The sequence below is a fragment of the Melanotaenia boesemani genome, chromosome 17 (assembly GCF_017639745.1).
Source record: "Melanotaenia boesemani isolate fMelBoe1 chromosome 17, fMelBoe1.pri, whole genome shotgun sequence".
Classification (NCBI taxonomy): domain Eukaryota; kingdom Metazoa; phylum Chordata; class Actinopteri; order Atheriniformes; family Melanotaeniidae; genus Melanotaenia; species Melanotaenia boesemani.
The window spans coordinates 33,973,496-33,988,284 of record NC_055698.1 but is presented as its reverse complement, the minus strand read 5'-3'; the positions used below and the strand labels follow the sequence as shown (position 1 = coordinate 33,988,284).

Sequence of the window (14,789 nt, the reverse complement as noted above, 5' to 3'; positions counted from 1 at the left end):
AGCTTGTTAGCTAAGAAAACATGATTAAAGTTGGGTAGCTCCAATCCGCCTCTATCTTTAGTCTGTTGTAAAGTTTTTAGACTGATACATGATGGCTTATTTTTCCATAAAAATTTAGATATATGTGAGTCAAGTGACTTAAACCAACTGGAGGATGGTTTAGTGGGTATCATTGAAAACAGGTAGTTTACTTTAGATAGAACCATCATTTTAACTGTGGCAACCCTCCCCATGAGTGATATGGGTAAGCGCCTCCACCGTGAGAGATCATCCTCTATTGCTTTAAGTAGCTGGACATAATTTAGCTTTGTTAGTTCTGATAACCTGGGGGAAATGTTTATGCCTAGATATCTAATGTTTCCAGACTGTATTGTAGTATTGGGTGTGTTTTGTAGGTCACAGTTGATGGGCATAACAATAGTCTTAGACCAGTTAATAGAGTAGTCAGATATTGATGAGAATGTGTTAATAAGTGTGACTGTCTGGGGGAGAGACGTCGGTGAGTTCTGGAGGAAAAGTAATACATCATCAGCATAAAGACTTATCTTGTGTTCTATATTTTTAGCATGGATTCCTTTAATCTCTTTATTTTGTCTTATGGCAGCAGCTAGGGGTTCAATAAAAATAGCAAAGAGTGATGGAGAAAGCGGGCAGCCCTGTCTGGTTCCTCTCTGCAAACAGAAGCTTGGAGAGGTTTGATCATTGGTCTTCACACATGCATTTGGGTTGTTATATAATATTTTTATCCAATCTATGAAAGATGACCCAAACCCAACTTTGTTTAACGTTGCAAATAAAAATTTCCAGTTTACTCGGTCAAACGCTTTTTCTGTGTCTAAAGAAATTACTGTGGATTCCAGGTTATGTAGAGTAGAATAATCTATGATGTTAATTAATCTACGCATGTTAGTAGAGGAATGTCTACCTTTAATAAAGCCTGTTTGGTCAGGATGTATTATTAGAGGGGTTATTTTTTCTATTCTTCTGGCCAAAGCTTTACTAATTATTTTGAGATCTACATTTATTAATGAAATTGGACGGTAACTGGATGGAAGTGTCGGGTCTTTACCTGGTTTTAATAGCACAGTAATATTGGCTAGGTTCATATTTGAAGGTATTTTTTGTTTTTCCCTTATTTCTAATATCATGTTGTAGAAAGTGGGTGCCAGCATTGTCCAGAAATCTTTGTAGAATTCTGCTGGGTAACCATCAGGACCTGGACCATCTGGACCTGGAGCTTTATTGTTGGGCATATGCTGGAGAGCTTCTTGGAGTTCGCCGACTGAAAGGGGGGAATCCAAGACCATTTTATTTTCATGTTTTAACTTTGGAAGATTGATGTTACTAAGAAATTTATCAGTATTGTCATCTGTTGTAGTTAGTTGTGATGTATATAATGTTTTATAGAATTCTTTGAAAGTGGTATTTATCTTGTCAGGGTCGTGGCTGATGTTTCCTTCTGGATCTCTGACAGAGGAGATGGTTGTTTTCTCCTTATTTGTTTTTAACTGATTAGCCAGGAACCTTCCAGATTTGTTGCCATGCTCAAAATTCTCCAAGCGAAGTCTTTGCACCAAGAATTGCGTCTTTTTATCTATTATTTCACTAAGTTCAAGTTTAGCTTTGCTTATAGCATTTAGTGTGTGTTCTTCTGGGGAGACATGGTAAGCTCCTCTAAGGATTTAATTCTGAGTTCTAACTCTGAAATTCTCAAAGTTTCCTTCTTTTTCTTATGAGAAGAAAAGGAAATTATTTTCCCTCTCATTACTGCTTTTCCTGCTTCCCAAAGAACACACGCTGAAGTTTCTGGCAAGTCATTATTTTCTAGATATAAGGACCATTCTCTTTTAAAGTAGCTGATAAACTCAGGATCTTTAAGTAATGACGTATTAAATCTCCAGTTTCTAGTTGCTGGTTTATTGCTCTTACTTCTCAGAGTGAATGATACTGGTGCGTGAGCACTAATGCTAATAGGATGGATTCTGATTTCTGACATGTCATTCATCAGCGAGCTGCTAGTTAAGAAATAATCTAATCTAGAATAGGAATGGTGAACTGAAGAGAAGAAGGTGTATTCTCTTAGTGTGGGATGGTGAGAGCGCCAAGCATCACAGAGACCACAATCCTTCATGTTTTACAGTTTCTGACCCAGAGATATTAAAAACATCCATGTTTTCATTTCAGTGCTGGAACACCACAATAACTTGAGACGTGCACTCTAACGGGCATGCATGTGTGTTTTCCATCTCCCCAAGGTTAAGTGGGGTCAGACAGATCCATACTCTGATCCCACATCAATTTTGTGCAGATGGAGGGATATTAGTGGAGGTTAAACAGAGATGTAAACAGAAGATTGGAGGTCATTTGCTCCTCATGTCTTGTATAAAACCTCATCTGTCTGCTTTCCTTTTGGTGTTTCAAACCTTTAGAATCTTTTTCCCTACAGCCTGAAACATGAGCATGGATGTCTGGGTGGGTGGGTGCCCACGTAGCATCAGCTGTGTCACTTCAGGACACAGAGTTCATCTGACATCAGCAGACTTCCAACATGTCCTGGAGGCCCAGCTGTGCTCAGCCAGGCTTTCATGTGTCAGGGTGCTTCATCCAGGATTCTCAGAGCTCTTCAGGTCCATCGCTGGGGCTGGAAACCCTCGCTTCACTCTTCAAATCCTGATACTGTAAGCAAATCAATTCCATGTGACGGGGTGTGTGGCCAGCAGGTGGCGCTGTGGGTCACATGTGGTTGCTGACATCAAGCTAAACTGGGAGATCTGAACAGAACCAGAGGAACATGGAGAGAGGTCCGTAGGAGCCTGGATCATTCAGAAACACCTCATTGATCATGAAACTGCGTCCAGCCGCCTACATTAAATCTTCTCTAGAAAATAAAAATAAAAATCTCTCATACTTAACCCAACTTTACAAATTCAAGTTAAAAAATCCATCATTAAAGTCTCCTCAGAAAACTGTGAGGTATCTAAGCATAGCATTTGTATGGTACACACTTAAGACTTTACCATATAAGGTTCTCTGTCCCACCGACTGGATTGACACAAGAACATGCATTCCATGCAAATAAGCATCCAATAGGCAAACTCTATGATTGGAGGACACAGGACTGAGGAATTTTCTTTGTTTAAACCCTATATAAGACAGAATGACACATCAAGTCTTTAGGTCTTCGTTCTGGCTTTGGGACCTCCAGATTTTTCTGCAGAAATCTGTTTTGATGTCTGAACTTTTGTAATAAACTTCTTTTTATTATTCAAGTCAGCATCCAGAGACGTTTTTGCCTGAAAGACAATTTTTCCACATCTGATCAAGATACATCAACTGCGCTGCTTCCAGTAAACACTAGTCTTCCTTGCATAACTCAGACTTTGAATCCTGCATCCATGACTTAATCCCAACTTTTAGGGATCAGCTGTTTAAAGAAGGCTGGCGTAAAAGAGTCTGCATCATGATGGAGGATCATCTGATTTCAGAGATCCAGTTAAAGCTCATCCAGTATCTCAGCAGCTGCATTGGCCTTTAAACTTCCTTCAGAAATGTTGTAGGGTGCTTCTATTAGCTGCTTCTATTAGTCGCTTCTATTAATTGATTCTGTCAGCTGCTTCTATTAGTTTATTTTTTTAGCTGCTTCTATTAGTTTATTCTGTTAGCTGCTTCTGTTAGTCGCTTCTTTTAATTGATTCTGTTAGCTGATTCTATTAACTATTCTATTAGTTGATTCTATTAGCTGATTCAATTAGCTGGTTCTATTAGTTGATTCTATTAGCTGCTTCTGTTAGCTGCTTCTATTAGCTGCTTCTGTTAGTCGCTTCTATTAATTGATTCTGTCAGCTGCTTCTATTAGTTTATTTTTTTAGCTGCTTCTATTAGTTTATTTTTTTAGCTGCTTCTATTAGTTTATTCTTTTAGCTGCTTCTGTTATTCGCTTCTTTTAATTGATTCTGTTAGCTGATTCTATTAACTATTCTATTAGTTGATTCTATTAGCTGATTCAATTAGCTGCTTCTGTTAGTTGATTCTATTAGCTGTTTATGTTAACTGCTTCTATTAGCTGCTTCTATTAGTCACTTCTATTAATTGATTCTGTCAGCTGCTTCTATTTGTTTATTTTTTTAGCTGCTTCTATTAGTTTATTTTTTTAGCTGCTTCTATTAGTTTATTCTTTTAGCTGCTTCTGTTAGTCGCTTCTTTTAATTGATTCTGTTAGCTGATTCTATTAACTATTCTATTAGTTGATTCTATTAGCTGATTCAATTAGCTGCTTCTGTTAGCTGCTTCTATTAGCTGCTTCTGTTAGTCGCTTCTTTTAATTGATTCTGTTAGCTGATTCTATTAACTATTCTATTAGTTGATTCTGTTAGCTGATTCAATTAGCTGGTTCTATTAGCTGTTTCTGTTAGCTGCTTCTATTAGCTGCTTCTGTTAGTCGCTTCTGTTAATTGATTCTGTTAGCTGATTCTATTAATTATTCTATTAGTTGATTCTATTAGCTGATTCAATTAGCTGGATCTATTAGTTGATTCTATTAGCTGTTTCTGTTAGCTGCTTCTATTAGCTGCTTCTGTTAGTTTATTTTGTTAGCTGATTCTATTAACTATTCTATTAGTTGATTGTATTAGCTGATTCAATTAGCTGGTTCTATTAGTTGATTCTATTAGCTGCTTCAGTTAGCTGCTTCTATTAGCTGCTTCTGTTAGTCGCTTCTATTAATTGATTCTGTCAGCTGCTTCTATTAGTTTATTTTTTTAGCTGCTTCTATTAGTTTATTTTTTTAGCTGCTTATATTAGTTTATTCTTTTAGCTGCTTCTGTTAGTCGCTTCTTTTAATTGATTCTGTTAGCTGATTCTATTAACTATTCTATTAGTTGATTGTATTAGCTGATTCAATTAGCTGGTTCTATTAGTTGATTCTATTAGCTGTTTCTGTTAGCTGCTTCTATTAGCTGCTTCTGTTAGTCGCTTCTTTTAATTGATTCTGTTAGCTGATTCTATTAACTATTCTATTAGTTGATTCTATTAGCTGATTCAATTAGCTGGTTCTATTAGCTGTTTCTGTTAGCTGCTTCTATTAGCTGCTTCTGTTAGTCGCTTCTGTTAATTGATTCTGTTAGCTGATTCTATTAACTATTCTATTAGTTGATTCTATTAGCTGATTCAATTAGCTGTTTCTGTTAGCTGCTTCTATTAGCTGCTTCTGTTAGTTTGTTCTGTTAGCTGATTCTATTAACTATTCTATTAGTTGATTCTATTAGCTGATTCAATTAGCTGGTTCTATTAGTTGATTCTATTAGCTGCTTCTGTTAGCTGCTTCTATTAGCTGCTTCTGTTAGTCGCTTCTTTTAATTGATTCTGTTAGCTGATTCTATTTACTATTCTATTAGTTGATTCTATTAGCTGATTCAATTAGCTGGTTCTATTAGTTGATTCTATTAGCTGTTTCTGTTAGCTGCTTCTATTAGCTGCTTCTGTTAGTTTATTCTGTTAGCTGATTCTATTAACTATTCTATTAGTTGATTCTATTAGCTGATTCAATTAGCTGGTTCTATTAGTTGATTCTATTAGCTGTTTCTATTAGCTGTTTCTGTTAGCTGCTTCTATGAGTTGCTTCCATTAGCTGCTTCTGTTAACTGATTCTATTAGCTGATTCTATTAGCTGCCTGTGTTAGCTGATTCAATTAGCTGATTCTGTTGGCTGATTCTATTAGCTGATTCTATTAGCTGCTTCTGTTAGCTGCAACTGTTTTTTTATTCTGTTAGCTGCTTCTATTAACTATTCTGTTAGCTGCTTCTATTAGTTGCTTCTATTAACTGTTTCTGTTAGCTGCTTCTATTAATTGATTCTGTTAGCTGATTCTATTAGTTTATTCTTTTAGCTGATTCTATTAGCTGTTGCTATTAGCTGCTTCTGTTAGCTGCTTCTATTACTTGCTTCTATTATTGATTCTGTTAGCTGCTTCTGTTAGTTGCTTCTATTAGTTTATTCTATTAGCTGCGTCTTTTAGCTGATTCTATTAGCTGATTCCATTAGCTGCCTGTGTTAGCTGATTCTGTTAGCTGTTTCTATTAGCTGCTTCTGTTAGCTGCTACTATTACTTGCTTCTATTATTGATTCTGTTAGCTCATTCTGTTAATCGCTTCTATTAATTGATTCTGTGAGCTGATTCTATTAGCAGCTTCTATTAATTGCTTTTATTTGCTGCTTCTGTTAGCTGCTTCAATTAGTCACTTCTATTAAGTGATTCTGTTAGCTGAATCTGTTAACTATTCTGGTAGCTGCTTCTATTAGATTGTTTTGTTAGCTGATTCTATTAACTAATCTGTTAGGTGCTTCTATTAGTTGATTCAATTAATTGATTCAGTTAGCTCATTCTATTAGCTGCTTCTATTAGTTGCTTTTATTGGCTGCTTCTATTAGTTGCTTTTTTAGCTGCTTCTATTAGTTTATTTTTTTAGCTGCTTCTATTAGTTTATTCTTTTAGCTGCTTCTATTAGTTTATTCTTTTAGCTGCTTCTGTTAGTCGCTTCTTTTAATTTATTCTGTTAGCTGATTCTATTAACTATTCCATTAGTTGATTCTATTAGCTGATTCAATTAGCTGGTTCTATTAGTTGATTCTATTAGCTGTTTCTGTTAGCTGCTTCTATTAGCTGCTTCTATTAGTCGCTTCTATTAATTGATTCTGTCAGCTGCTTCTATTAGTTTATTTTTTTAGCTGCTTCTATTAGTTTATTCTATTAGCTGTTTCTGTTAGCTGCTTCTATTAGCTGCTTCTATTAGTCGCTTCTATTAATTGATTCTGTCAGCTGCTTCTATTAGTTTATTTTTTTAGCTGCTTCTATTAGTTTATTCTATTAGCAGCTTCTGTTAGTCGCTTCTTTTAATTGATTCTGTTAGCTGATTCTATTAACTATTCTATTAGTTGATTCTAATAGCTGATTCAATTAGCTGGTTCTATTAGTTGATTCTATTAGCTGCTTCTGTTAGCTGCTTCTATTAGCTGCTTTTATTAGTCGCTTATATTAATTGATTCTGTCAGCTGCTTCTATTAGTTTATTTTTTTAGCTGCTTCTATTAGTTTGTTTTTTTTAGCTGCTTCTATTAGTTCATTCTTTTAGCTGCTTCTGTTAGTCGCTTCTTTTAATTGATTCTGTTAGCTGATTCTATTAACTATTCTATTAGTTGATTGTATTAGCTGATTCAATTAGCTGGTTCTATTAGTTGATTCTATTAGCTGCTTCTGTTAGTCGCTTCTTTTAGTTGATTCTGTTAGCTGATTCTGTTAACTATTCTATTAGTTGATTCTATTAGCTGATTCAATTAGCTGGTTCTATTAGTTGATTCTATTAGCTGTTTCTGTTAGCTGCTTCTATTAGCTGCTTCTGTTAGTCGCTTCTTTTAATTGATTCTGTTAGCTGATTCTATTAACTATTCTATTAGTTGATTCTATTAGCTGATTCAATTAGCTGGTTCCATTAGTTGATTCTATTAGCTGTTTCTGTTATCTGCTTCAATTAGTCGCTTCTGTTAGTATATTCTGTTAGCTGATTCTATTAACTATTCTATTAGTTGATTGTATTAGCTGATTCAATTAGCTGGTTCTATTAGTTGATTCTATTAGCTGTTTCTGTTAGCTGCTTCTATTAGCTGCTTGTGTTAGTTTATTCTGTTAGCTGATTCTATTAACTATTCTATTAGTTGATTCTATTAGCTATTTCTGTTAGCTGATTCTATGAGTTGCTTCTATTAGCTGCTTCTGTTAGCTGATTCTATTAGCTGATTCTATTAGCTGATTCTGTTAGCTGATTCTATTAGCTGATTCTATTAGCTGCTTCTGTTAGCTGCTTCTGTTAGTTTATTCTGTTAGCTGATTCTATTAACTATTCTGTTAGCTGCTTCTATTAGTTGCTTCTATTAACTGTTTCTGTTAGCTGCTTCTATTAATTGATTCTGTTAGCTGATTCTATTAGTTTATTCTGTTAGCTGATTCTTTTAGCTGTTGCTATCAGCTGCTTCTGTTAGCTGCTTCTATTACTTGCTTCTATTATTGATTCTGTTAGCTGCTTCTGTTAGTTGCTTCTATTAGTTTATTCTATTAGCTGCTTCTGTTAGCTGATTCTATTAGCTGCCTGTGTTAGCTGATTCTATTAGCTGTTTCTATTAGCTGCTTCTGTTAGCTGCTACTATTACTTGCTTCTATTATTGATTCTGTTAGCTCATTCTGTTAATCGCTTCTATTAATTGATTCTGTGAGCTGATTCTATTAGCAGCTTCTATTAATTGCTTTTATTTGCTGCTTCTGTTAGCTGCTTCAATTAGTTGCTTCTATTAAGTGACTCTGTTAGCTGAATCTGTTAACTATTCTGGTAGCTTCTATTAGATTGTTTTGTTAGCTGATTCTATTATCTAATGTGTTAGGTGCTTCTATTAGTTGATCCAATTAATTGATTCAGTTAGCTCATTCTATTAGCTGCTTCTATTAGTTGCTTTTATTGGCTGCTTCTATTAGTTGCTTTTTTTCACTGCCTCTGTTAGCTGCTTCTATTATTTTATTATCTTAGCTGCTTCTATAAGTTTATTCTGTTAGCTGCTTCTGTTAGTCACTTCTATTAACTATTCTGTTAGCTGCTTCTACTAGTTGCTTCTGTTAGCTGCTTCTCTGCTGCGACAAGAAGCATCAAGTTGATCCACGTCTTCTTCATCTTATGCAGCATCATGAGAAATGAGGACATGTTTGTCTTGATCATGCGCCCCTCCCTGCTCTCAGACCTGCTGTTATTGGCTGCAGTATGTTTCTGACTCGGGTGTGTGGAGGTCTGTCATGTCTGCTGAGTTAGCAGCCAGTTGAAAGAGGACACCAACCTCTTCTGGCTCCGATGCATTCATGTCACATCTGTTTAATTCATGAGTCTGATGTGGAGGACTGGGAGCTGGAAAAGGACAATGATGCAGGAGACTGTGATGTTTGCTTTTTTCAGGGAAACAAAACTGGTTTTAACTGACTTTGTCTCCACCAGAACATAAGTCTTTGGTTTTTACCAGGAGACATCTTTGTTTTAACTTCCAACTTTGTTTCCATGCTCTGTGGAGGCAGACACCAGAGAACAGAGAGCTCTTGGCTTTCCTCCAATTCACATTTTCTGCAGCTAGGAGATATTTTAATGGTCCCTGTGTCACCGAGCACGCTCACAGATGCATGTGGGAACGTAGGCATTCCTCTTTTCCCCTCATTTCCGCCTCGGTGTGTATTCACGCTTTGGGCCCACTTGTTGTGCGATGCTCTGTACAAATGAATACATCAGCGGCTGAGCTCAAAGGAAGGTGTTTGACCTCCCAGGAGAATGGAAATTATTTAAAACTAGAGTTTAGATGGAGAGGGATGGATGGGAAAGACCAGATGGGCTGCGGAGGCCCCCCGCCAAGTAGAGCCGGAGTAAAGGAAGATAAAAGGAGAATGAAAGAGGAGTGAAAACTGGGGAGAAGTGAATTTGATTTATTAATATGAGGAGAAGTGATTTGGAGGCGTGCAGAGAGGAGAAGAGAGGATGAGACTGACGAGTGGAGGAGGACGGGACGAAGAGAGACAGCAGACGGGGGACGGGACGAGAGCAACTTCAGGAACATACGATCAGCCTCTGAGCTTCTTTAGCAGATTTCAGCCTGTTAACCCATCCTCACCCCTTCTCACCCATCCTCACTTTTTCTTATCATGGAGCCAACGAGGAGCTGGACACCAGTTTCCAACAGTGAAATGGAGGGGAAAGAAAAGAAGAAAATAAAGGAGGAAGAAAAGAAACAAGCTAAATTGGAGGAGGGAACATTACAGAGAAGGAGAAAAAGATTAATATTTAAAAGTCTTTAAAGTGTCCTTTATTGACCCACTTCATCACATAATCACAGAACCGAGAGCCATCTAGAAAGATTAAACATTTCTCCATCTTCCTTCAGGTTGTCATGATCACGTTTTCTGTTCTGGTTTCTTGTATTTAGGACAGTTAGTCCTGTGTTGCTTCTGTTGCTTTCTGTTAGAAGATGTAGTTCCATGTCAAATTTTGTTAGTTTTCAAGTCTTAGTCCCATGGCATGTCATGGTTTTGTCACTAGAGTGCTTTGTTAAGTGAGTTTAGTTTTACTTATTAAAACCAGAATGGACTGGCCACACAGAGACCCAGCAGGCCACCCCTACATCACCTCGGTAGAACCTTATTTCTCGACTCACCAGAGGTCCAGCTTCTGCAGTCGCAGACTTGCGGCCGTCCTCTGGAGCCAAGTCTGCTGTCTACGTGGCCTCCTGGCAGTCCTCCAGAGCCCTGTTGCCTGGACAGTTTTCTTGGGCTGAGCACCCCATCCATGTTGGCCATCCAACAGATCAGCTGTGCTCTCTGGGCTGCACTGCTCCATAGCAAACAAGTCCATGTAAAAAGCAGCTGAAATTTCTTGTTTTCCTGCTGATCTGTAGTTACACTCCCATCTGACAGCTTGAGGCAGGACATCAGTTTACTCCTCGCAGCTGATGTTGCCATGCTGAAAAAGAAGGAGCTTGGGGCATCCATATCCCCTATATTCAGGTAATGTGACCGCATGAGGGCCCCCATTGCTCTGTCTCTCTCAGCACAAACCTCCTGCAACAACCTTTCTGTAGCAGAACTCGAGTAATAAACAGAGAACTTTCGATGACTCTAATGCTGTCCTGAAGGTGCTGTGTTGTTGCTTGTAACATCTTGGTAGAATAAGAACTAGACTACTGGCAGAAAACCCGAATCTGCTGTACCCACCTCCCACCATTGCTCTACTTAAATAAAATCCCTCTTTTTTTTGCCCATGTGACCAGAAACACTGGAAACGTTCCCAAAAACATCTTGTCATGCAACAGTTTGTTGTTAAAGTGCCAGAATGAGCCAGAATTCTTCCTCAAAGTGAGTGTTAGGCTGATGCAGACTAAATGATGATCATTGAAACCCACTGGCGTAATTTCACTTGTCACCAAACTGGACCTGAGTGTAGTGGATACGTAGACTCTATCCATGTTCCTTAGTAGCCACATTCTGCCCTTCCAAGCCTCAACCACATCTAGAGGGGTACTAGTTCTTCTCAGACAGACCAAAGACTGAGAATGAGGCTCGTCGCCCGAACCTCAACAGAGCCCCACCCTCCTCCTGCTGCATCAGGTGCATATGGCAACACAACACGACCCGTTCTTCCAGCAGTTCCTGCCACCGGCTCCCCACCGGAGAGAAGGCAGAAATAAGGCCCACGACCCCCTCACAACCACAAACTCCCCATCTTCCCCATCCTCCTCATCCTCCTCTCCTTCATAGTCTTCCTCGCCCTCCTCGCCCTCCCAGCTCCTGCCGCCCGCCTGCTCAATATTATTGACCTGAACTGAGACACTTAGTGGATTCACACTCACTGAGACAAACAATCACACTGAGGAGTAAATAAGAGTTCACACACACACACAGAAACACACACACACACACACAGAAATAGGCATATGAACAGCTGATCTCGACTTCTATCACTCACACTGAGTTTTTCACGCACACACAATGACATCATGTCCAGTGTGTATGTTTCTCTGCATGCGTGTGTGTGTGTATAAGAAGTTACAGCAGAGTTCCTAAGTTGTGTGGAGCATTCCAACCATCCATCCTTCCATCATCCACCCATCCATCCATCCATCCATCCACCCATCCATCCTTCCATCATCCATCCATCCATCCATCCATCCATCCACCCATCCATCCTTCCACCCATCCATCCATCCATCCTTCCATCATCCATCTATCCATCCATCCATCCATCCACCCATCCATCCTTCCATCATCCACCCATCCATCCACCCATCCACCCATCCATCCTTCCATCATCCACCCATCCATCCATCCATCCACCCATCCATCCTTCCATCATCCACCCATCCGTCCATCCATCCATCCCCCATCCATCCTTCCACCCATCCATCCATCCATCCTTCCATCATCCATCCCTCCATCCACCCATCCATCCTTCCATCATCCACCCATCCATCCATCCATCTATCCACCCATCCATCCTTCCACCCATCCATCCATCCATCCTTCCATCATCCATCCATCCATCCACCCATCCATCCTTCCATCATCCACCCATCCATCCATCCATCCTTCCATCATCCATCCACACATCCATCCTTCCACCCATCCATCCATCCATCCTTCCATCATCCATCCATCCATCCACCCATCCATCCATCCATCCATCCATCCATCCACCCATCCATCCTTCCACCAATCCATCCATCCATCCTTCCATCATCCATCCATCCATCCATCCATCATCCATCCTTCCACCCATCCATCCATCCATCCTTCCATCCTTCCATCATCCATCCATCCATCATCCTTCCACCCATCCACCCATCCATCCTTCCATCCTTCCATCATCCATCCATCCATCCATCCATCCACCCATCCATCCTTCCATCATCCACCCATCCATCCATCCATCCATCCATCCATCCACCCATCCATCCTTCCACCCATCCATCCATCCATCCTTCCATCATTCATCCATCCATCCACCCATCCATCCTTCCATCATCCACCCATCCATCCATCCATCCTTCCACCCATCCATCCATCCATCCATCCTTCCATCATCCATCCATCCATCCATCCATCCACCCATCTTTCCTTCCACCCATCCATCCATCCATCCTTCCATCATCCATCGATCCATCCATCCATCCACCCATCCATCCTTCCATCATCCACCCATCCATCCATCCATCCATCCACCCATCCATCATTCCATCCTTCCATCATCCATCCATCCATCCATCCATCCACCCATCCATCCTTCCACCCATCCATCCATCCATCCATCCATCCTTCCATCAATCCATCCATCCATCCATCCATCCATCTAAAAACACTTATGTCCATAAATGAATTTAAAGCTTCCATAAAGAATGTGGTGATGGACATGTTCTTTTTTTTAGATGTTTTTATTACTATGTACTTGTTGTCTTATTATAAAAATGTAAATAATTATAATATGTATCCTGCATTTCTTTGTGGTTTGGCTGCTACCTTGGCCAGGTCTCTCTTGAAAAAGAGATTTTGAATCTCAATAGGACCTCCTGGTTAAATCAAGGTTAATAATAAAAAAATAATTTTGAACAAGTAAAGATAAATCTGCTCTGCTGTGTGCAGAATAAAGAAATGCTACATATTAACTGAAAACTGATGAAAGGCTGCAGGACTTCTACCTAATCCTCTACCTGGACCTCTGCCTAGTCCTCTACTTGGACCTCTACCTAGTCCTCTACCTGGACCTCTACCTAGTCCTCTACCTGGACCTCCAGCTAGTCCTCTACCTGGACCTCTACCTAGTCCTCTACCTGGTCCTCCAGCTAGTCCTCTACCTGAACCTGAACCTAGTCCTCTACCTGGACCTCTACCTAGTCCTCTACCTGGACCTCTACCTAGTCCTCTACCTGGATCTCTACCTAGTCTTCTACCTGAACCTGGACCTAGTCATCTACCTGGACCTCTACCTGTTCCTCTACCTGGGCCTGGACCTAGTCCTCTACCTGGACCTCTACCTAGTCCTCTAACTGGTCCTCCAGCTAGTCCTCTACCTGGACCTCTACCTGGTCCTCTACCTGGGCCTGGACCTAGTCCTCTACATGGACCTCTACCTAGTCCTCTAACTGGTCCTCCAGCTAGTCCTCTACCGGGACCTCTACCAAGTCCTCTACCTGGACCCCTACCTAGTCCTCTACCTGGACCTCACCCTAATCGTCTACCTGGACCTCTACCTAGTCCTCTACCTGGACCTCTACCTAGTCCTCTACCTGGACCTCTACCTAATCCTCTACCTGGACCTCTACCTAGTCGTCTACCTGGACCTCTACCTAGTCCTCTACCTGGACCTCTACCTAGTCCTCTACCTGGTCCTCCAGCTAGTCCTCTACCTGGACCTGGACCTAGTCCTCTACCTGGACCTCTACCTAGTCCTCTAACTGGACCTCTACCTAGTCCTCTACCTGGTCCTCCAGCTAGTCCTCTACCTGGACCTGGACTTAGTCCTCTACCTGGACCTCTACCTAGTCCTCTAACTGGACCTCTACCTAGTCCTCTACCTGGACCTGGACCTAGTCTTCTACCTGGATCTCTACCTGGTCCTCTCCCTGGACCTCTACCTAGTCCTCTACCTAGACCTCTACCTGGTCCTCTACCTGGACCTCTACCTAGTCCTCTACCTGGACCTTTACCTAGTCCTCTACCTGGACCTCTACCTAATCCTCTACCTGGACCTCTACCTAGTCCTCTACCTGTACCTCTACCTAGTCCTCTCCCCAATCCTCTACCTGGTCCTCTACCTGGACCTCTGCCTAATCCTCTACCTGGACCTCTACCTAGTCCTCTACCTAGTGCTCTACCCGGTCCGCTACTTGGACCTCTACCTATTCCTCTACCTGGACCTCTGTCTAGTACTGTACCTAATCCTCTACCTGGTCCTCTACCTGGCCCTCTACCTATTCCTTTACCTAATACTCTACCTGGACCTCTACCTAGTCCTCTACCTAGTCCTTAACTGGTCCTCTACCTGGACCTCTACATAGTCGTCTACCTTGTCCTCTACCTGGTCCTCTACCTAGTCCTCTACCTAGTCCTCTACCTGGTCCTCTACCTGGACCTTTACCTAGTCCTCTACCTGTTCCCCTACCTGGTCCTCTACCTGGTCCTCTACCTGGACCGCTAATCTAGTCCTCTACCTGGACCTCTACCTAGT

At 40.7% G+C, this 14,789-nt stretch overlaps 1 protein-coding gene across 1 annotated transcript in view; it reads right to left on the bottom strand.

Annotated features, from left to right (window-relative positions):
* Window positions 1–14,789, bottom strand: part of LOC121656513 (ephrin type-A receptor 7-like) — a 156,565-nt gene that overhangs the window by 130,610 nt on the left and 11,166 nt on the right. The gene's annotated exons all lie outside the window — the stretch shown is intronic.